This window comes from Ambystoma mexicanum, chromosome 4q, assembly GCF_040938575.1.
Source record: "Ambystoma mexicanum isolate Mex_15411 chromosome 4q, UKY_AmexF1_1, whole genome shotgun sequence".
NCBI lineage: Eukaryota > Metazoa > Chordata > Amphibia > Caudata > Ambystomatidae > Ambystoma > Ambystoma mexicanum.
The window spans coordinates 219181893-219206289 of record NC_090928.1 but is presented as its reverse complement, the minus strand read 5'-3'; the positions used below and the strand labels follow the sequence as shown (position 1 = coordinate 219206289).

Sequence of the window (24397 nt, the reverse complement as noted above, 5' to 3'; positions counted from 1 at the left end):
TACTTCTTTTCGTACACTTCGACCACTGAGGTAAGGCCTGACCGAGGGCCATGAGCTTGCTTTTTACAAGCTCGCTGACCCTCGCCGGGTATTAATAGGCATTATTAGTTTAAACTGAAATCCAAAAAGCCTATTTATAGGGCAATGTAGAGGATTTCATATTACATCTTTATGGTAATTGTGATGGATTATGTGTTCATTGCACAGTTTCATGTAAACCTAATCATTTTAATTGATTAACAGGAAACCTGACTACTGCATTGAAACAAAAAACACTAAACTCTAAATGGTGCACAAAACATGTGTACTAGTGCAGCACCTATATATCAAACATCAGAAATGTAATTAACAACTACACACTAGACAAACAGTGACGAGACAGACGTATTGACAGCCAAAGAAGAGCAGCAGAAGTCCAAATACGCAAGTGCTGGGTCAGAAAGATTAAGATTGGAAAAAATCACCAAAAGTCACATGCCTGCAAGAAATGCGTGAGCAATGGAAAGCCTCTGGGCACAGTGCCAAGCATTAATGCACACCCAGGAGTGTCTCAGAAATCACTGGTGCAACACCTCTCCACATCCCCACACCACAGCCAGAGGTGAGCAGCGCATGATCATCACAGCTGAGGGAGGGGGGAGGGGAGATGTACCAAATGGAGCTGTATTTGTATTTTATTTAAAAACATACACATACGAGTCCGACGCACAGAAAAGAGTCCAAGTCCACCTCAGACCATACTTGCATGAATGCACTGACTGAAATATGGTCACGTGTTCTGTTTATTATGGACCAGTGGCGTTTCCAGGAATCAAATTTAGCACAGAAGGGGCCACAGGCACAAACGGTGGGCACACCTAAAAATGGATGACGTGCAAGTGGTTCCCAAATTGACATGGACAAAGTAGCCAAAAGTGAACCTGCGGGGGTAAATATGGTGCATTTCTACAGCACAATGTTTGGGGAAAGACATTTGCAAGCAATTTTGTAGATTTCTTTTTTAATATTCAGTACTTCTGATGCCAGGGCGTCAACTGTAAGCACAATGCCAACTCTGCGTCATAGGTCACTATAAATGACACCAGTTTTAATATTGTACCAGGATATCATGCAGTACATGGTGTTGGCTTCGGAAGTGCTAGCATTTCACATAATTAGTTGCAAGGTGTTACTACCAAAATTCCAGGTTGCTTCAAAGAATACCTTAGTGTTGCCCAAATGCTGCAGGGGGCTGTCAATGCAGGATGACCCTTGTTGCTTTGTTACAAATAAAGTGCCAACCAGCCTGGGGGTAATGTTTAAATACGCCATGGTTCTCGTAAAAACTGCAATGTTCAGCGCAATGTTCCAGCATACTCATTAAGCATAGCCATGCCAGTTCCAACAGTGCTATGCCAGCCTTGCCCAATCCTGACCCTATATGACATGTTCTGATGTAAGTGCTGCCTCGAATCCACCAAGAATTCAATCATATGCCTGGTCAGCCATCATATGTAATATTTAGCCTGGCAGAGGCTGCAGTAATATGCCAAGTGCAGCTTCAAATGCCCCAATAAAGCCATTTTATGGTTTTAGAGTAAGTATATATAATTCAGGGTGCCATAAGACGAACCACAAATGACCCAACACTGCCAAGACCCAGAGCCCAAGCCCCATACCTGGCATCCTGCCTCTGCCACCCAGAGCACAAGCCCCATACTTGGCATCCTGCCCCTACCACCCAGAGCACAAGTCCCATACCTGGCATCCTGCTCCACTACAAATAAGAGCACACACCCCATGCCTGGCATTCTGCCCCAGCGCCCAGAATACTAGTCCCATACCTGGTAATCTGTCCCACCCCATCACCCTGACCACAAGCCACATACCTGGCATCCTACCTCCCCACCACCCAGAGCACAAGCCCCATACCCTGCCCCCACCAACATGATTGCAAGCCCAATACGTGGCATCATGTCCCCCACCATGCAGAGCATAAACCCAATACCTGACATCCTGCCCCTCCCCCCACAACCCAGTGTGCAAGCCTCATAGCTGGCATTCTGCCCCCATTACCAAGAGACAAGCCCCATGGCTGGCATCCTGCCACCCCACCATCCAGAGCCCAAGCCCCATACCTGCCTTCATGCCCCCCATCAGCCAGAGCACAAGCCCCAAACCCGGCATCCTGTCCTCGCACAACCAAGGTTGCAAACTCCATACCAGCTAATACCTCATTCAGGGAGTCCCAGAGTATTCATTATATTCTGATTGTACTCTCTGTTTTATCTGTAAAGGCTGCAGCCTGGTTATATGCATTTGCCAAATCACCTGCATTGCATTTCCTGGGATTTGGGCAGTTTCCAGGTCTGGGCCTAGAGTACCTTGGTCAGTATCTCTGACCTCCTTTCAGGGGTGTACAGTTACAGGACAGTATCGCTGATGTCTCCTGCGAGATCCAATGTTGGCCTGTGCATGTCATCTATCTGTCCTGTCATGTAGGAACACATCTCAGGCTCTAAGGACTGCTATTCCTCTTGCCAGGATACTAATCAGTCCTTGAGCCTAAAGTCAGTCTCTATTCTCCAGGCACAGATGGGACCCCTCTACCACTTGCTAGTGCTGTGATCAGGCCTTGAGTCTAAAGTCAGTCTATGTTCTCTGGATACACGTGGGTCTAGGCACCCCTCTAACATGTTCCAGAGATTTAATCAGACATCGAAAATCGAGTCAGTCTCTGTTCTCTTGGTGCAGATGTGTCGCCTCCAAGCCTTGCCAGCCCTTACTCAGACATTATGTCTAGTCAGTCTCTGGGTAGAGATGTGTCTAGCGATCCCTCTACCCCTTGCCAGGGCTGTAATCAGACATTTAGCCTGGAGTCAATCTGTGTTATCTTGGTAGGGATGAGTCTAGGGATCCCTCTAGCATTAAGCAGGGCTTTAATCAGTCATTGAGTTTAAAGTCAGTCTCTGTCCTCTGGAAAGAGATGTGTCTAGGGACCTCTCTACCCCTTGCCAGGGCTCTAATCAGACATTTAGTCTACAGCCAGTCTCTGCTTTCTGGGTAGAGGTGAGTCTAGGGATCCCTCTAGCATTAAGCAGGGCTTTAATCAGTCATTGAGTTTAAAGTCATTCTCTGTCCTCTGGAAATAGATGTGTCTAGGGACCTCTCTACCCTTGCCAGGGCTCTAAGCAGACATTTAGTCTACAGCCAGTCTCTGCTTTCTGGGTAGAGGTGAGTATAGGGATCCCTCTAGCATTAAGCAGGGCTTTAATCAGTCATTGAGTTTAAAGTCAGTCTCTGTCCTCTGGAAATAGATGTGACTAGGGACCTCTCTACCCTTGCCAGGGCTCTAATCAGACATTTAGTCTACAGCCAGTCTCTGCTTTCTGGGTAGAGGTGAGTCTAGGGATCCCTCTAGCATTAAGCAGGGCTTTAATCAGTCATTGAGTTTAAAGTCAGTCTCTGTCCTCTGGAAATAGATGTGACTAGGGACCTCTCTACCCTTGCCAGGCCTCTAATCAGACATTTAGTCTACAGCCAGTCTCTGCTTTCTGGGTAGAGATGAGTCTTGGGATCCCTCAAGCATTTGGCGGAGCCAGTCTCTGTTCTCTGGGTTCAAATGGACTCCAAGTTTCTCAGAATGCCTCTAGGTGCACCTCGTTATCCCTCTCTGCATGATGTCTGGACCCTCCACCTGTCCTCAAGGAGAGGGTCCCCGATCGAACCCCCAAGCTCTCTAGTGTTTGTGCTATGCTCCCTCCTTCCCTGCAGCAGCAGCTCCTCCTGGCTCTCCTTCCTTTCTCCTGACAAATCTCCATCTTCCATGAGTCAGGCACTTTACTAGTTTATAGCCTTGACTATCACTCTCTCCGGGACAATAGTCACATCCGCATTTCGAGAGCTTCTAAGTCGAGGCCTGCCACTTATTGTAGTTCAGCTCACAAGCCTCATCACTCTGGCGGAGGCAATACTCCTGCAATCTCGCGGCACTAGGACTCTTCTGAGAAGAGAGTGTGCATTCTGTCCATTACAGTCTCTGACCCTCTTCCAATAGACTCAGCATATTCACATCGTATGGAGTGAATGTGTTGTTTTTGTACAAACAAAAACAAAAATCGATTTAGAAAGACTGCTTGGAGACCGCTCAAAATCGAACAGTCAGCCCCGGCCATGCCCACAAGTGCGAGTGCCTGAGGTGAGTGTGTTTTTTTAATATATATGTGAGTGTGTGAGAGAGTGTCTGCTTGTGTCTGTGCGGGACGAGGGGGATTGTTTGTGGCATGTAGAAGGGAGGGAGCAGGTTAGTGTGTATGGTTGTTTGTGTAATATAGAACAGGGAATTGATTACCCCTCTCTCCACCCTAACAAATCTGACTAGTGACACTTATTTAAAACCTTATTCAGAAAACTGAATTCTGCAGCAAAGTTATCCTGGCCACGAGACATTAAACAGAATATATACAAAATATAATTTTAGTACATATCAATACACATGCATATAAAAACACAACATCTCTACTGTAGCGTTCAGAGCTCCGTCTCCGCACGTCGGCTTCGCCGCTACAGATGGGATTTTAACCCAGTGAATACACAAAGCGGAAACTTATTTGCAACTACAGAATACCATATGAATGGAAGATATGTTCACATACAATATGCCCTAATTTAAAAAAGGCTCAGGTAGGGCCGAAACACATGTCATAAAAAAGGGCTCTCCTTCGGGAGATCTGTGATTGTTATCCTTTACTTTATTAGGACGAGATAAAGTAACAATTGAAACTACCCAATTTTGTGTGGCGCAGTTTATGTGTGAAAACAATACAACTTCAATTGTGGTTATGTTATATTATAATTCATCATCACTTGTCGTTGATGGACAATTTAACACAGCACAGGATACAATATTTTTTAAATTATTTCCTATGGGATTCATAGATGACACATATTATTCTAATTTTTTGACATATAACACAACAAAACTTAGTCACAAAGAAACTTAAATTGGCTTCTGATCGTGAAAAGACTTTACAGATTCCTAGTCTTAGATGGTCAACATGTTTCGGCCATTGTTATCAATTAGACACTATCTCTAGTGTCATTTCAAAATAGTTTTCTTGGCCTTCTTCAGTACAGGATTATTTCTTGTGTAGACGTGTATGCCTTGTATACCCCATTTCTTGGTCTTGGATGAATAAGTGCAACTCAGAGTCAGGGCGTGAGCACAGTGATCCTTTAACATGTTTTTTTGGCAAAGGAGAATTTTTCTTACAGAGGGCGTTCTTTTTGTACCCTCTTTTTTGTGGTATCTTTCATAATCTCTCAGACTTTGGTTGCTCAGCAAATGGCCTGTATAGGACGCCAGCCGCTGGTCTGTCTTTTTAATCCGTGCGACTTGTATTTCGAATGCACTTGGCCCAAGGCCTAGTCTCGGCCTCCTCTTCTCCTTCCCTCATCTCTGACTGTCTTTCTGCTATCCAGGAATGGTGTGCCGCCAAAGACCTCTGCCTTAATGCCAGTAAGACCGAGATTCTACTCATCGGCACACCCACTACCTCCTTCCCTGCAGCTCTCTGGCCGGCCTCTCTTGGCCCTCTTCCTGCTCCTGCCTGCAAGGCAAAAAACCTCGGGGTCACCTTGGACTCCACACTCTCCTTCTCTCCTCACATTTCTGACGTTTCTAAGAAGTCACACTACCAGCTAATCCTCCTCAGAGGTATCCTTCCTTTCCTCTCCTTCCCCCAGAAGCTCACTGTCTCCAGAGCCCTGGTTCTCTCGAAGCTGGGCTACTGTAACAGCCTCTATCTAAATCTGCCTGCCTCTACTCTCCGCCCTCTGCAACTCATCCAGAACAGGACTGCGAGACTTGTCCTTGGCCTCAAGCCCAGGGACCGTATCTCTCCAGGACTGAAATCGCTACACTGGCTCCCTGTGGCTGTGAGGATTAAGTTCAAAACCCTCTGCATTGTCCACAAGGCCTTCTGGGGCCTGGGGCCAAATTACCTTGAACTCTCCCTTCCTAAATATCTTCCTTCTCGAGCACTTCGCTCTTCCACCTCCAACTCCCTCAGGGTCAGCCGCTTCTCCAAGCAACGAGTTGGGGGGAGATCTCTCTCCGCAGCAGGGGCCTCCCTCTGGAACAGCCTTCCTGCCTCCCTGAAACTTGAGGAGAACCATCTCCGGTTCCGGAAGCACCTCAAAACCTTCCTCTTTGCTTCTGCTTTCTCTCTCCCTCTCCCCTGCTAAATCACTGAACTGGGCCACCACCGATCTCGGTCCTTGGCCCAGCCACTCTCCCCTGCACTGCCTTCCTGGCAACCCCTGCACTGCGGGACTGTCTCTGTATCCCTACAGCCCCCCTTCCCAGCACTTGCCTGCACTTATCTTGCACTTGCCACCAGCTGGCCCTTATTATTTATCTTGTTCATTACTAACCCTGTACTGCACTTTCCCCTCTCCCTTTCCCCGTGTACTTTTCCCGTCCCCCCTACCCATGCACTTGCGCGATCTGAATGACACCTGGCCTAGTAGGATCGTTGTCTGTCTCCCCTTGTTCCCCCCTCCCTGCCTCGTCGCGCCTTGAAACACTTGTGTATAGGCGCATTACAAATGCCATATCATATCATATCATAAAACTTGCTTCTTACAGGAAAATGCTGCTCCTATATTAACGTGTTAGTTTTGACTTTGTTCAGCGCATCTCTGTGCACAGCGTCTGTGGGATCCTGTATTTTCTTTTGCGCTCGAGCACCCTGAGTTTGTGTGTATGAGTCAGTGTGTCTGGGTTAGGGGTTGCGAGGGGTACGGCTTCCTGAGGGAGTCTGGGGAGTGGGACCTCCCAGTAGTGTGCTATTTCCGCTTTTAAAGGCAGCATGCGAAACGGCGAAAACAAATCAGTCTTTTTGATGTGTGGCCTTTATAAAGCAGCAATATCACACAGAACCATGAATATGCCAGTCCTTGAAGCCAAGTCCTCTGGGCACTACTCTAATCCATCTCAACCTTCCCTGGTGGGACTGATCCACCCTCACTTCCCATTGTTGGTTCAACCCTTTTAGATAACCTATGCACTGTAATACCCCCAAACACATATATGCTAATTGTCTCATATATTCATTAGCCTAATGGTAGCTCCCAAGCGGCCCCGCATTTAGTAGAAGCTAGACCACCGCCAGCATTGCGGGAAGTACCCTGTAACCATCTCTTCCCATACGGTGAGCTGCCCCTACCCTGCTCCTACCACTTAATGCACAAAATCAACTAATTGGGCCTCATTACGAGGTGGGCGGTAGCCATCGTGCTATTAGCACCATGGCTACCCCCTTACTGCATTCCGGGTCCGGCTTCTCAAAATAGGGACTTGCCGTGTCATTCCAAGCTTGGAGGACCCGGTAAGTCCCCATTCCGAGAACCATTCCCCATTCCCATTCGAGCCCCCATAGGGCTCAATGGACATGGGGATGGAGATAATAAGGGGCCCTCCCTGGTCCCTTAGCGGCTCCCGCTAAGGGCGCCTGCTAAAACCAGGCGCCCATAGCGGACCCGCTAAGGGACCTCGGAATAGGGTGGTACGGGTTTACCGGCACCGGTCTCCTTACCGGTGCCTGTTAACCCTTACCGCCCACCTCTTGATGAGGCCCGTTGTATGTGTGGGAAGGCTGAGTGCAGCATAAGTGAAATGTATTTTTTTTAAAAAGATTAAAGAAAAGCATCACATTATTTTCCATACTCAAAAAGTGCTACATGCCAGGAGTGGCCTCAGACCATAAAAAAAAAACACTGCAGGAAATTGCTGCTGCCGTTGCACACATCAGTATTATTTTCATTTCGCGAGCTCACCTGAAACATCTTCTTTTGTTCTGAGCTCTGCATGTGCTCAAATTCCCATCCCACAAAAGTTACAAGCATCCTATAATTTGTCCGGTATGGTACATTGCCCGATGTCAGAGGGAAACAGTGAACATTTAAGGGCATCGTAGATGTCAATGTCAATTATTTAAAGCTCCAGCACCGTAAATGGCATCATATACGAGCAATCACATTTGTGTGCACATAACAAAGCAACTGGGACACAAAGTAGTTTTCACCCAAGCTTGCACATTGTGGTCATGTGAAATAAATGGACTGGAATCTAAGCACACCCTTCATGGTGGCGCCCACTGGCGGGGGCAGTGTGTTTAAATGTAAGGCACCATGAAGAACAGGGGCTAACACCGCATTCCCTAAGTAGGCCTCAATGGCCCAAATGGGACATCTCTGGATTGGTTCATTTCAGTTCATGTATTTGATGTACTCATATACTCAGAACTTCTCCCAGTTCTTGGCAGATAAAGGAACTATCTGGCTCATTCCAAGTGTGGTACTGAGGTAAAAATATGATGGTAATTGTACTGTTGGGGTGGTCAAGGAGGGTCCCCTTTATTGTGAAGAATTTAGGTTACACACGCCATAATAATTATGACAACAAAACTGTGATAGTGTCGCAAATCCATATATAAAAATGTGAATGCAACACGAACACAAACTCATACAGGGCAGTGTTTTTCTTTCAACGATTAGTTGTTACACAGGCATATTCTAAAAGTAGCAGGAACATTCTTGACGGGAATGAGAATTGGTTCACTACTAATAACGTTGTAGGAACACGACAAGGTTCACAGTGCTTGCAAGAGAACAGATGTTATCTGGCCCTTTATATCAACATCTTTAGAGGGGATTAGTCATTTGTTTAATGGTAGTAAACAGGGGCCGAGACCAGGGTCTGATGGTTAAGAATTTTTCCAGGTCACCATAGATTGTATGTGTCCACCGAAATTAGACTAAGGCGCCAGAAGTCTGTGGATTGCAGACGGCTATCGATAGTTCAAGGAAAATTATATTTACGCAGACCTTGCTCTATTTGCTAAAATACATCAACGAGACCATGTGCAATTATACATAAAATTAAATGTCTTAGGACAGTTATTGCTAGCAATGATTTGTAACCATGTACCAACGTCAGAATCTACTATAACGAATCCCAAGAAGAGGTCTGTTTTGAATCTGATCTGCAGATAAGAAAGAACATAAGCCTGGCCAATGGAAATGGATGGATTGGGGAAATATGGGATTTCTTTCAAGAGGTTTTGTCCAGTCATATTTGGGGGGTGGGCGTTAATAAAAGTGTGTAGGAGAGTTTTTGTTATTGTTGCAAAAGTATATAAACTACCTACTGATGTTGTATTGGTGAGGCTTGGGTTTCTTTGGTCCTGCAAAACCATCGAACCGCCCCCCGGAGCTTTGTACAATAAACTTGCTTTATGTACAACCGTATGCTGGGTTCAGATGGAGTGGTGTGCCTGTTTAGGATTAAGGTGATTAAAGGTACACCCCACATTATTACCACCATTTATTGGCAGTAACAGAATTACCACCATTTTTCCCACCCCACCAAATTCCAAGAATTACCTTGGAGTGGAGGATTATCCTCCAAGAAACTGCTGGAGATAAATCCTTCACTTTAATGCCAATACCCTGTGGGAATAACTTGAGTTGACTTACCACCCACAGTAATTCCGATAGCAGGTAATATTGTCCCTGAATATAATGACACTATACATTTAGTCACCCGCCGGGAAACAGCATAGGCACATTATATAAGGGGACAATATAAAGGGTAAATGGGAGCGGGGATGTCCACCGGTCCCTTTAAAAGAAAATTAAAGATTTCAGAGTTTGTGGGGGTGCCCCCTGCATGTTCCCTATGATAATGTCTCTGCAAAAAAAGGGCACCCTTCTTGCATGGCTACATTTCTGCAGGAAATTATCACATGGAAACATATCATTCATATCCCAAATGAATTCCACTGGACTCCGATAATTAGGCTTCAGCCCGTCAAACTGGCACTCGGATCTGCCAGACTGAGCGGTGGCAACAGTAAGAATGCAGAATTACCACCAAACTCGGAATGATGCCAAAAGTCATTTGGAGTCAGGATTAGAAACGAGGTAACCTGAGATGACAGAACCCTGATATATTCACTGTAGAACACCACCTCCCAAAATGTAGAGCCATGTCGGTCTCTAAAGAAAATAGTGCATTTCCCATAAACTGATACCTCTAATATGGTGCAGGGACTGAGACGGTCAGATATGCATGGCTGCCATGTGCGTGAAGGTACCCCCACCACTCTGGCCTTTATACATGATCCAGTGAGTCTAATATCTGCTGAAGAGACATCTGGGTGGATATGTTACTTGGGTATTCATATGTATTACTTGGATTTTAGTGCCAGCATGAATACATAAGGCAAACCATAGCCTATATACATACATACATTGCACTTCTCGAAAGAGGACTAAAATCATCCACGATTCTGTTATCGCCTCACTCAGAACATTGTGATTGGCTCAGCCAATCAGGATGGAGGATTCTGAGCAAATTCCAGGCATTATTAACTGGTAATATCTCAGAAACTGCGTTCCTGTCTGGCTGAGTCAAGTACAAAGCTTTGACCGAATTACCCACATCCTACGAGAACTACAATGGCTTCCACTCCAAGCCTGGATACTGTTCAAGACCACGTGTATCATCTATATAGCAGTCAGAAGTAGCACACTGGCGGCACACGCTCCTCACACAGCAAATCGACCAACCGGCTTGAACCACAACTCGTCTGCAAAGAGAGGACCCACAAACAATCCTTCTCTTGTCATGCACCCACCCTCTGGAACTCAATCCCTGTGTGGGCTCGGAATGCCCACACAATTCTCCAATTTCGCAAATCTCCCAAAACATGGGTCTTTCAACATCACCTGACCAAGGACAAATTCCAATGGATGCACGTACCGACGCATAGATCTCACAGTACTGTGCGACGGTTAAAAGATGTCAGCATAAATGCCAGCTACCCACACACACTACAGCGCTCTGCTGCTCTCGAGCTAGGTCTGTGCTTTAAACAATAAAATAAAATAACATTTTTTTAAAAAGCACTTGGGCACTCTGGCGGTCCTTCCCTCCACCCCTACGCAATTCGCCCCCACCCACAATGCCAGCCTGCCTTACCTTGTCCTTCAGACTGGTGTTTTCTGCTGGCCTTCCTGCTTCCTTCTGCGTGTGATGCCCCCACTCATGCAGCCATACACGAAGCTGATGCACATCCATCAGCAGCGCCATTTTGCCATGGCCTCGTCAAGCAGTGCCTGTTCCTTTTTTTTGGTCAGCAGTGACCCATCACGCGTGCTAAAATCCTTTGCAACCAGGTGGACAACAACTCCTGGACGTTAGTTGCCAAAGACATCTTTAACACCATCATTTGGGATGTACATTTTCGGTTTTTGTGCTTTGATAGGAAGCCCTTAACACATATTAGCACCAGGGAGGTGAGTCTCCACCAATCGGGGGCTTGATACCCAGACAATAACTGCCGGTATTGCTCCAAACATTCCAGCCACCTCTGTGTGTCCACTCTCACCTGCCGACTCACCCATCCTCTCCTTGTGTCGCCTACAACGTCCTTGACAGCTCTGCTTCCTCCGCTTTGCTTGCCATACCTCTCAACTCGGACACTTATGGCGTGTGTCACCAGCCAAGAAATCCATCCATTCACCCACCCATTCACCCACCAAGCCCCTAGCACGTCCATACAATTCAAAGGCCTCTCACCTACCAAAGAGGAAATCCTGTGTTTTCACCCCCGCCCCTGGGGACAGAAAAGGTTGTATGTTTTTGCTTCTTCTCCTGCTCCCCTTTTCCACAACTACTATGACGCCTCTAACAGAAAGTACAAGGGACGCAGTTCTTTCTGAGTGTGCTCCTCTTTCCATTTCCATGGCAGCCATCTTTCGCCAGATTTTTCTTTGAATGTCTTGCATGTGGTGCACTTTCGGCTGCCTTATCGCTGCGGGGAATGCTGAGGTGCTAATAGTCTTCGAGACCCCATAGTAGGCTCTGCGGGCTGCTATGGGCAAGCAGGACAAGTTAAAGGACCTTCTTGGAAGGTTGTCTATGGAAGTGAGAGGTGTGACAGGACGCTACACATTTTCTTAGCGTTGCTTTCGGGGGCTGAGTTGAGCAAACAAGGGAGGTGCAAAGGACGGCTGAGGGAAGGCACTGCTTTAGTTTTTGGTGTTAGGAAAAGTGTTGCCAGAGAATGGGGAGAGGGTGGTTGTCATGTATTTTTTTTCTTTGTTTTTGCACAGGTTGTCTATGCTTTCCTTAATTTATGTTTATTTATGTATTGTTTGCTTGTTAGGCGCTTATAGAGCAAGTAAAATACTTTTTCAAAGCACCCACTGGGCGAAGGGAGGGAATAAGGGAGTGAAACACATTACAAAACACAATATTTAAGGAAAAAAAAGGAAAAAAGGGCGAACCTACTATGCCTTGTGAGTATTCAGAACGTGCAAGTGCATCAAGGAAGAGGGCAGAATGGGTAAGTGATGGGGTGTCCGAGCTCATGGGTGAGCCACGGATGAAGTGCTAGGACTGTTGAGTGCTACACGGGCTGGAGCCGCGTTAGGTGTAAGTGCGAACCTCCAGGGTGGAGGGTGTACCAATGCAAGTGCTGAGGGTAGATATGAGCTGGGCTGTTTGGGTGTAGGAGGTCAATGGCCCTGAGGATGCATAAGGGCCCCGGACACCAATCACAGCTACTGTGGCATTAGCAGAGGAGAGAAGAAGGGAAGGAGGAGGTAGAGAGGAAAGTCTTAAGGAGCTTCAATTTAAGAAAGTCCTGCTCAAGGTGCAGAGTGAGGGGGAGGCTGTTCCATAGGAGGGAGCCAGCTGAGGAAAGCGAACCACCACCTACCCTCTGTTCCGCTAAATGCTTTACACACAAAGAGTTGGTCCCAGAGGAACGTAGTGGTCTAGATGGAGAGTATTTAATAAGATAAAGTTGAAGATAGTGTGGTTCGTGGGACCAGACAGCCTTGTAGATGATGCAGAGGGATTTGAATGTAACCCGTGCAGCAAACGGGAGCCAGCACTGACTTTTTAGTGCAGGAGAAATGCGGACCTTGGGTTTAAGGCTAAGGAGAAGTCTTGCTGCCTGATTCTGGATTAGCTGGAGGGGTCGCAGAGTGGAAGATGGTAGATTCAGGAGGAGGCTTTTGCAATAGTCAAGCTAGAGAGAACCGCCAGGGCTCGGGTAACATTGAGCCTCTGGGGGAAAGTGAGAAAAGTGAGAATTCTTTTGAGAATGAAGAGCTGTAAGTGGGACTTCTTGGCAATGTCCTGAGTGTGAGGGAGGAAGGAGAGAGAGGAGTCGAGGATGACTCCAAGGTTTTTGGCTGCAGAAGAAAGATCAGGGGGAGAGCCTAAGGAGGAAGGCCATAGTAAAGGGAAGAAGGAGGGAGCAGAGGTCCTGATGGGAAAGATCTCAGTTTTACAGGTGTTGAGGCAGAGATTGTTGGAGGTGCACCAGGAGTTGATGGCAGATATGCAGTCAGGGATGATGGAGGGTGCAAGTGGGTCAGCACGAAGTTTGAAAAAGCGCTGTGTGTCATCTGCGTAACACTGGAATTTGGAGGAGAAGAAGGTGAGGTATGCAAGCAGAGAAAGGTAGATGTTAAAGTGCCAAGGGGAGAGGATAGAACCCTGGGGAACACCGCAGGTGGAGAAGGAAGTAGGAGAGGAGAAGGTGCCCAGGATGACTTAGGAAGAGCGGTCAATAAGGAAGGATGTCAGCCAGTCCAGTGCCCGTTCCGAGATACCAAGGGTATTTTGGAGCCTTTGTATGAGGATGGAATGGTTGACTGTGTCAAAGGCCGAGGAGAGATCAAGAAAGATGAGGACAGCTGGGGAATTGGAGTACAGAGATGTGAGCAGTTTTTCACGGGTGTTCAGAAGAGCAGTTTCTGTGCCTCTGAATGCTCAGAATCCAGATTGATGGTTGTGGAGACCACCAACAAGTTTTATGTGTGAGTTGAGTTGGGGCAATGCCAGCTTCTCCAGCAGCTTCCCCAAGAAAGGGGTGATTGAAATGGGGTGGTAGTTGCCAGGGCAGGTAGGGTCTGCTCAAGGTTTTTTCAGGAGTGGGAGCACAAGGGAGTGCTTGAGGGAGGAGGGGAAAGATTTGGTGTCAAAAGAGGGATTGCAGAAATCAGCAAGGGCAAGAGAGCCAATGTTATCCTTGATGGTCCTGAATGAGGAAGGGGAACCTGTTTAGAAAAGACTTTCATGGTGCGGACAACTCTGGTAATTTCTTCAGGTGTGACAGGGGAGAAGGAGTGGAAGAAGGAGGGTGGGGGGCCAAGGGAGTTGAGGGGGTGTGGGATGGGTTGTGAGGGTGTGTAGCAAGGGTGATCAGGATGTCCTGGGTTTTCGTGGTAAAGTGTGTGGCCAGTGTGTTGCAGAGGGCCTGGGAAGGAGAAGGGGAGGAGGAGACTGCAGAAGGGTTGGCTAGTTCCCTGCAGCCGTGTTGTTGGATGACCTGGGAATCCGTGCCTGTATGTGGGCTCTTTTCTTGGCGCAGATGGAGAGTCTGTATTGCCTTTGGAGCAGGCAGCATGCCTGTTTGTCAGAGGATGAGCCTGAGGTTTGCCACTTCCGTTCTGCCAACCTGCACTTTAGTTTCAGGGCCGCAAGTTCGAATCATACCAGGTGTTATGCTTAGAGGCAAGTATCTGGCAGACCCTCATGACTGGGGCATGAATGTCAAGAGTATTGGTGATGGAAAGGTGGAGGTTGCTGAGGTCCTAAGTGGAAGGAGAGGAGAGAATGGTCTGACCAGGAGAGGAGGTGACTAGTGGCGGTGTGGGCGGAGGAAGAGAGGTCAGAGTGTTTGGGGGCATCTAGAACGTGTCCAGTTGAGTGGGTTGTCCCAGAATGCAGAGGGAAAGCGAGGTGCAGAGGTCAGTGAAGAGGAGGGATGGAGAGCCAGAGGAGTCCAGTGAAATCACCCAGGAGGAGGAGGTTGGAGGTGGATGAAAGGAAGAGCAGAAATCAGCCCATCCAGAGAGGAACAGGTTGGTGGCACCTGGAGGCCGGTATATGGTAGCAATGGTCAGGGTGGAGAAGGGAGAGATGACCAACTTGAAAACCAGTTTTTTTAAAGGAAGAGTAGAGCTGGGTGGGTAAGATGGGAACAGGAACCCTCTCTGGGAAGATTAAGGCAACACCCCAACCCCCACAAGTGCGGTAGGTTTGAGGCTTGGAGAAGATCTTGAAGCCGTCAGGGAGGAGGGAGTCAACATCAGTGACTGAGCTGGCATTGAACCATGTCTCGGTGAGAGCGAGAACGTCGAGGTCAATGTCTTCAAGAAGGAGGCAGATGTCAGTGGAGTGTTTGTTGGCTGAGCAGGTGTTAAGAGATGCCAGGTGGAAGAGGTCTGTGCCTTTGAAGGTTTTCTGAAGTAGTGTACAGGGCCATGGTACTCCAGCCAGAGGAGGGAGAGAAAGAGAAGAAGTGGGAGATGCAGGAGAAGGAAGGACGTTCATGAGAGTAAGCAGGATCTGGTCAAAGAGTAGCAGGTTGGGTTGTGGACCCTGAGGCAGGATAGTGCTAGTGTGATAGACATTAACGAAGCAACATGAGGATAAGAAACCGGCCGAGAGGACTTTGCACTTTGTACCACCGCTATTGGTAGAGGATGTGGAGGAGAGAGAGTGGATATGAGATGGGGGTCCATAGATCTGGAGAGGGGCAGATAAGAGGATATCAGTGAAACCCTCTCTAGAGGAAGCGCTGACATAGGGGTCTGTGATGGGGTATCCAGGGTTCGTACTCAAGATGTCCTTTTTGTGCTTTTTCTACCGGCCTTCGTGAGGGATGGGGGATAGGTGATAGTGTAGCAGTTAGCGAAAATAGGAGAGATCAAGAGAGCCATGGAGCGGCAGATGTTAGTCAAAGAATGAAAGAAGAGTGGCTGTGCAGCACAGTTCTAGCTAAACTCACCAGGTGGCCTAGTGGAAGTAGACACAAAGGCATAAATGCAAATCAGAAAGGAATAGAATTTCAACAGGCAAGAGGTTCCCAGAGGAAACCAGTAAACACACCTAAAATTGTTTTTTCTTTTTTTAACAATTCAATGTAGGAGATTCACAGATGAAAATAGTAAACACACCTAAAATAGTTTTTTTTAAATAAAAAAAAAGGCACAAATGCAATTGAGGAGGTTCACAGATGAAAAACACACCTGATTTTTTTTAAAAAAGGATTGATGGCTACAGGGAATTGTAGTTGGTCACCTGGGAGTTCCCAGTGACATCCTATCAGACATCACTGGGCACCGGACGTGGAATATATCACTGATAGCGACCCATCTACAGGTCAATATGTCGCTTCCCTGCAGGGCACTTTCCTCGGGCAAGAACCAAGCAAAGGAGGCAGTGGAGGATACGCTGGGCCCTAGTGTATCTGACGACACAGCGGAATATAATGTCTCAGTCATATCGCGATTTGTTAGGCGTGCATTATGTATGAAGATGGTCAGTGTTCCACAGTTAGTTATGCAAAGTGTCTACCTTTTATTTATTTATTTATTTATTTTATTTGTATAAAGCGCACCAGGCCCAGGGGCAACCGGGCGCATCACTTAGTTACAACATAAGAAAAACAGACAGAACCATAATTACAAAGTTTACAAGTATAATACAGAATTTACAGGTATAATAATAGCAATTAGTGGACAAGCAGATTATATATACATGTACAAATTAAGCAGAGAACCCAAAGCTAAACGTCCTGGGTGGCCAGCCAGGTTTTCGTAAGGTGGTTGAATCTCGGGAATGAGGGTTCTGCTCTAAGCTCATTAGGAAGCGTGTTCCAGAGTTTAGCTGCCAAGATAGGGAAGCTAATTCCACCTGATCTTAGGAGATTGAAACGTAGAACCTCAAGGCAGTTTAAATTAGCCATTCTGCGGGGTCTAATGGAGTTGTGGAGGGCAAATCGGTTGGCCAGGTAGCAGGGAGCTTGGTTATGAAGGCATTTGTGGGTAATAGCCAGGGTTTTCAGGGAGATACGGTGTGGGACTGAGAGCCAGCGAATATTGCATCTGGTGTCGGATATGTGTTGGCGCCTGGGAATGTTGAGGGCAGCTCTAATCGCATTGTTTTGGACAATTTGTAACTTGTTTAGGTTGCAGCAATTGGTGCCTAGGTACAGTACATTGCAGTAATCAATCTTGGATAATACAAGAGTTCTAGCCAGGGTGACACAATTGGTTGCGGAGAGGAAAGGGCGACAGGCTGTAATAAGCTTGCAGGTATATGCCGCTGTGGAAGAGACTGAGTTAGTTTGTCTGGTCAGGGATAGGGTCGAGTCAATGTAGATCCCTAGGGTTTTTGTGTCCTTGGCGGTTGGGATAATATTCCCATCGATGATGAAGGACTTGAACGCAGGGTCGAGTTTGGTAAGTTTTTGTGGCGAACCAAGAATAAGGAGCTCAGTCTTTTCATCATTAAGACAGAGTCCGTGTTGAGCCATCCGTGCCTGGATGACCTGGTAGATGACATTGATAGCGAGGGAGTCAGCCGTGTAGTCACCTGAGATAGGGATTAGTATCGGGGTGTCGTCGGCGTAGTTGGTGTAAGTGACACCCAGATAGTCCAAGATATCGAAGAGAGGTTTGGTGAACACGTTATACAACGTGGGTGAAACACAAGATCCTTGTGGCATGCCACAGGAGACAGGTGCAGGTGGGTCGGCTGCTAGTGGAGAGAACACGCGCATAGATCTAGTGTCTAAAAAAGAGCTAATCCAGGTTGTAGCTTTATCGGAGAAGTGTGCAGCTGATTTAAGGTGGTGGCAGAGGATTTCATGATTGACAAGATCAAAGGCCGCCGAGACGTCCAAGAGGAGTAAGAGAGCAAGTTTGCCTTTGTCTTTTAGATCTTCAATCTGTGTTTTTAAATCTATGAGGGCAGTTTCAGTGCCGTGATGTGGCCGGAACCCAGATTGCCTAAATCCCAAGAGTTGTGAAGACTCTAGCGGTCCCACCCGACCCCCCCCACCCGTGCCGACTCTGGCCCGCCTCTCCGTCCGGCTCCCCGCAACGGGAGCGGCGGAGGGGGTCGGGGCCGGGGGTAGGCTAAGCGAAAATCAGGCCGGGTGGGCCGGCGGCGGAGTGGCCTGCCTCCGTCGCCGTGAGAAGCCCTGCCGCCGTGCAGGCTTCCCGGGCTGAGCGCCTGGATGTTTTTTTTTGTTTTCTCTTAAAATCCCGATGGTCTCGGCCCACTCCCAAGTGGGGCAGCTAGACGGGGCGCCGGGCTGTGTCTCACCCGCGGCGGGCGGGACGGTCGGCACTGCCTACCCCCCGGCCTCTCCTGCACCGGCAGGTTCGGGCCGACGTCTAGAGTTTGTTAGATTCAAGGTAATCTTGAATTTGTAGATATGCTCCACAGTCAAGGATTTTTAGTAAAAACGGGACTGTGGTGATTGGCCTGTAGTTTGTGGGTATACTAGCGTCCAGGGTAGGTCTTTTCAATAGGGGGGTGACCCACACGTCCTTTAGATTGTCAGGTACGATCCCAGAGCTAAAGGAAGAGTTGATGAGCGTAGTAACGAATGGCGCTAGGTCATGAGCTGCTTCTTTGATTATAGGTGCCGGGCAGAGGTCGCCTTGGCAATTGGTCGGTTTAAGGCTGGTGATGATCTTTTCCACTTCGGAAATGGAGAGTGGAGAGAAGCTAAAAGGAGACAGAGAGCCTGGGATGGGGTGGTTTAGGGTGGGGATTGGGTTGGGTTGTGGGTTGGATTGTAGGCTTGATTGTTTGTTATTGATTTTAATTAGGAGGCTGGCAATCTTGGTGAGGAGAGCCTCTTGGATTTTGGTACACCAAGTGCTATCTTTGATGCAAGTGTCTGGTGCAGTGACAGGGGTTTCAAGTTCTTTTAGGATTCTAAACAATTCTTTGGTGTTGGATTTGGCTTGTTCGATACGTTTATTGTAAGTGTCTTTTTTAGCCTGAAATATGGCTTCCTTGTAGTTAAGGGTGGCCAGGATTTGTTGGCTGCGGACTGGTTGCTTTTCCAATGTGATTCCGCAATTCGTTTTTCTTTGCGCAGGGTTCTGAGCTGGGGTGTGAACCAAGAGTTCAGGTGGGCTCGAGGTTTGGGTTTTCTCAGTCTGGATGGGGCGAAGATATCTAAGGCTTGTTGCATAGCGAGGTTAAAGGTGTCAACCATAGCCGGGGGGTCGGAGCATGAGCGAACCTGGTCATTGAGAGCCGGGAGGAGGAGGGGGAGGAGTCTGTTGCAAGTGATGTCACGTTTCTTGCGGGTGGCAGTAGCCGGTGCAATGGTAGGAGAGAGGCTGGCAGGTTTGGACTGAATGTTAAACGTAATTAAGTTGTGGTCGGTCCATGCATACTGTTGGTTAGAGATGATATAGATAGGACAATTGTGGGAGGCTAGCCAGTCGAGGGTTCTGCCCTTAACGTGGGTAGGTGGGTTGATAATCCTGCATTCATAAGCATATTATCAATAGTCATGGCAGCAGTGTCATTGGGATCAGTGAGGCCCAGGTTAAAGTCCCCTAATATAGAGGCTTGGGATTTGGTTTTGGTGTTATGAGTGATGATGTTGGAGAGGTCTTCAGCGAAGGTGGATAGCGGCCCAGGTGGCCGGTAAAGTAGGTAGAAGGTGATAGAGTGGTTAGCAGTGACGGCTAGTTTGGCTGTCAGTGCTTCCATAGAGGAAAAGTGATGCACATAGGAGAGGTGGAAGTTTAGAGCATTTTTATGGATGATGGCAATGCCACCACCTTTGGACTGGTTAGAGTTACGATCGTGTCTGATAATGTTGTAACCTGGAGGGATGGCAAGGGAGAGTAGTGGGCCAGAGGCTGCGTGAAGCCAAGTTTCGGTGATAGCCATAAAGTCGAGGTCGAGGGTAAGAATAAGGTCAGCCACTTCTAGAGCGTGAGCCGTGAGTGACCTGACATTGATTAATGCACCCTTAATATTGCTAGTGTTAGGGAGGTTGGGGTGAGGTGATGATGGGTTTTTCAAGTGTGTGGATTCGGTGGAGGTCAGAGGCTGTTTGTTAAGATGCACAGAGTGATGGGAGGCGTGCGTGAGTCGCGAGCCAAGTCTGGCATTTCTCAGGGTGATGGAACATGGCATGTTTCTAGTCTATACATCCATTGGCCGTGTTGCCTTCACACTGGGGTTCGGGCTGTTGCTATGTTGCGCCCATCTATCCTCCCAGAGGGGCAGGTGGGGGCCAGGTAGACTGCAGCCTTTAAAAGGCCGCAGCCTACCCCCCACGCCCCCCCCAGACTAGGCATACGGGTACTGGATTCTGACAGGCTTTTTTAGTTCTCCGTTTTTGTATCAGTTTGTTTTCAGGGATGTCAGCTGACATTTTGCTGTGTCACTAGAGCAGAAGGCATGGCCTGAATCCTGCCCGAGTTTCTGAAATGTAACTTTCCCCTTACTTAACTAAGAAAAAATACGAGCAATTTCCGTTTAACAGTCCGTGAAAGTGGTCCCTAGTGATCAAGATTTGAAAATTGGATTCAATCAAGACCACGGTGTAGAGATACCATAGAAAGGCACCAGAGGGCGCCATTGTACCGAACTGGACAAAGGAAAGCATGCCATCGTAAAATAGATACAAGAACCATTTGGAATGATGTGTCAACACTTGAGTTGTCAATGTGTGATCAAATATAGCAAATGCAGATATTATATAGTTGGTAGTGGCATGAGCGTGAAATTATGGAGATTTGAGTCGAACTACACTACTTCCACAGTACTGCAGAGTGCTTTAAAGGAAGCCGTAGGCACTGGAGAACAGGTGCACGATAGGCCGCAGAATCGCCAAGGGTCTGTATTCGAAACGCAAGTGTATAGGCTTTTTGGCCCGGCTTTCTCTTGGCTACGAAGAGTGCAGCTGTGTGCTCAAGGATGTTCTCCTGCTTCCACTCCATAGTATGCACACTCAGCATCCTCAGTGGAGGAAATGGAAAGAAATGCTGGGGGATCCCATAAGGGCTGGGGTGAGGGTGGGGTTTTGGGGGGATGGCGGTGCCCGAGGAAGCAGGGTTTAGGGTGGCGGAGCTGGCAGTTGACCTCCGATCAAAGGAAATGTCCAAAATAATAGTTTAAAATGGCGCTATTTCTTTCATGCTGCTTCTTTTCCAAACTACATATCAATTCCACTTTAAACCACTCCCATGGCACTGGTGATGAGTTACTTCACCATGTGGATAATAGTTTTGACCAGTGTTGCTGAGTAAATATTCTTTAAAATGCACAATTTGCATCCCATTTTCTAAAAAAAAAAAACTCCCCCTTCGGTACGATTCAAACGGTCAGAAAAGGAATGAATTGCCATTTGCAACTGTGGGCCACTTTTTCATTGGTGCCTGAGACAATGTTATGGCCATCGGCACATGTACATGGAAGCAAACCGTCTAAGCCATCTGTGTACCTAAACTAGCAACAGCAATGTCAGTCTGCACTGCGATCTGAGCTCTGCAGAGGAGGAATGTGCAAGAATCATTAAGAAGAGCAATGACTCCAGCTAATGGTGAAAGAGGAGATCATCTGTGGGGAATCCTGGTTTAAACTGAGGGATTGTCCGGCAACCTCATTCTTTAAACCTGCTGATTTCTGTTCACCATAAGCAAAGTTTTCTTTTACATGAACCGCACCCGTCACAGCTCCCCTCTGAAAGCAGTTGGGTGGCTGCATGTGTGGGATAGTTTCAATGTTAATAGGGGTATTTATTTATTCATGCAAGGTTTTTCGGATACCTGTATATGTATTTATTTATGCAATGTTTGTCGGATACAGGTATCCGATAAACCTTGCATAAATAAATAAATAATCTGGGTCCATGTATCCGACACATATTGCATAAATAAACTGGGTCATGGCTGAGGACGGGGTTGTGGCTGAGGACTGTAACTTCCTCTGGTGACCCCTTTCACAGGGTCACCAGAGGAAGTTACACTTTGCTTTTCCTGCAGCTGTGACCTGTATCAAAGTGAGTCAGAGTGTGTTAAGTCTTGTGTCAAAGACGACACGCGCACATCTACACAGAGGCAAAGCTGCCTACAATGCACGCCAACTACCCACACCCCACTGCAACCTCCACTTCCATCAGAATGCAGGCACAAAACCATTCAGTGACTAATGGCCCACCATTAGCAGTTTCGCGTGCTACATTGTGATTGGAGGGGCTGGTCATGGTGGCAATGTACTGCTCCCCCCCCCCCGACTCGATGCCGTCGCAGGCGCTTTTATTTTCTTCTTTTTTTTCCCCAGCGCAGAGCATGGGTTTAGGGCAGCTGACTCTGGCCGGATCCCGACATCCAGCTACACATCTGGTGCCATATCTCGGATCCGGCAAGAGCCAACCCAATCGCCAGCACTGGCCTTACCCCTCATCTGGAAGAAACTATTGCATTATGGGATTTCTGTCCTGTGTTACAGGCCAGGAACGTTGTCAGGTTTGGGGGATGACGTTGGTTGGAGCGCTACGGCCAGGCTGTGTTTCCGCTTTCTAAAGGAGCCCTAGTTACTTGTTTACATTGCGTGCCATTGGTTTCTTTTTCAAAGTTAAATAAAAAGAAACAAACAAAGCAGTTTGCAGTGTTCACGTTTTATGTGGTGCACTCCTTGCATTGTGCTGTGTTTTTTTTAGGGTTTCCTGGTATGGGTCCAAACCTCCTGGGTGGAGGCAGTATACCTCATTACGAGTCTAGCGGTAACTGTGCCTGAAATTCCGGCAGGTTACCGCTGGACTCGTATTACCATTCCACCTCCGTGATTCCTGGAATTACCGGGGCATTCGACCCCGGTGACCAGGGAATTCCGGTGGCGGAATTCGATAAAAACCCATTCCCATTGAGTCCCAGAGGACTCAATGGGAATGGGGATTTACCGAATTCCGCCACCGGAATTCCCTGGTCACCGGGGTCATAATCTTAACCAAATCCTTAGTTTCCTTTCGGCTGTGCTCCTCAGTCCTTCCCTCGCTCTCCAAGCTCCTCTCCGAACCCCCGCACTGAGTGCACGATTCCGAGGTGCATGCAAAAACACGAAAGTGTTCATCCATGAAGGATCAACACTTTCTTTAAAAGCACCTTAGTCTGATGAAGTGCTAATGTGGCGGTCTGGCAACAAAGCCGCGACTGTAGCATGAGCAAAATAAAAGAGGTGATGGCGGGAAGGTTTGGAATTAATCCTAACCTCTGGTATTGCTCTGGGCAACCCTTCAGACCATCGTTCTTTGCCTACCAAGCCATTACAAAAGGGGAAAGACCATATGCAAATCAGGCTTGGTCCCACCCCAAAAGGGGCAGTCCAACATCCTGTCCTCTCTCTCTTCCGCTCCCCCTCCTGCATCAACATCTTCGGGACCCCCTGCGGCCACCCCCTCTTCTCTCCACTCTCTTCCCTGTCACACCTGATGAGGTCTCTAGACTATTCTGGTCTATGAAAGCCTCCTCCAAACAGGTGGACCCCTGCCCTCCAAAACCATCAATGACAATATTGACACTCTCGCTCCAGCCTTGGCCGACCTATGCAATCTCTCTTTCGCCACTGGCGTTTCCCCTCTCCTCTCAAGCACTCTCTTGTGCACCCTCTGCTCAAAGAAACCTCAGCCGACCCGTCTATTCTGGCAAACTATCGCCCAATCTCTGCAACACTCACCTGGTATCCACAGGGACGTCACTCAGCCTGTTCTGACCTCTTACGACCTCGCACCCTTCCCTGGAGGCTATTCGACTGGAGACTGGGCCTTGTTTTCTTGGATAGTGTGGTAGAAGTTTGCAAAACCCAGCATACTTTGAACCCCCTTGAATGAATTTGGGGATGGCCAGTTCAGGATAGCATCTACCTTGTGTACATCCATTCGGATTCCATTCGGGCTGAGAATAAAGCCCAGGAATTCCACCTCGGAGACATGGAATGAGCACTTTTCGAGCTTGGCGTAACGCTGGTGTTGACGGAGTTTCTCCAATACGGATCGGACGTGTTTAACGTGGTCCTGCTTTGATGTGGAATATACTAGGATATCGTCGATGTACACTAGAGCACAGACATCAATCAATTCCCGTAGGACATCGTTCACGAAGTATTGAAATACAGCAGGTGCGTTGCAAAGGCCAAAGGGCATTACTTCATATTTGTACAAGCCGTATTTGGTGCGAAAAGCGGTTTTCCATTCGTCCCCCTGTTTTACGTGAACAAGGTGATATGCCCCCTTAGGTCTAGTTTTGTGTAGATTTGGGCAACTTTGACTTGATCAAGCAATTCAGGGATCAGTGGCAGGGGGTAGCGATTTTTTACGGTAATCTAGTTCAGTGCGCGATAGTCGATGCATGTTCTCAAGTCCCCCTCCTTTTTTGGTACGAAGAATAGAAGACGGGCTGCTGGAGACTTTGAGGGACGGATGAACCCGTTGGCCAGGTATTGGTCAAGATAGGCCTTCAGGTGCTGGTTTTCTGGTTCCGTGAGTGCGTAAATTCGCCCACAAGG

At 47.8% G+C, this 24397-nt stretch overlaps 1 protein-coding gene across 1 annotated transcript in view; it reads right to left on the bottom strand.

Annotated features, from left to right (window-relative positions):
- CNKSR3 (CNKSR family member 3) overlaps positions 1-24397 on the bottom strand; it is a 1181575-nt gene that overhangs the window by 652621 nt on the left and 504557 nt on the right. The gene's annotated exons all lie outside the window — the stretch shown is intronic.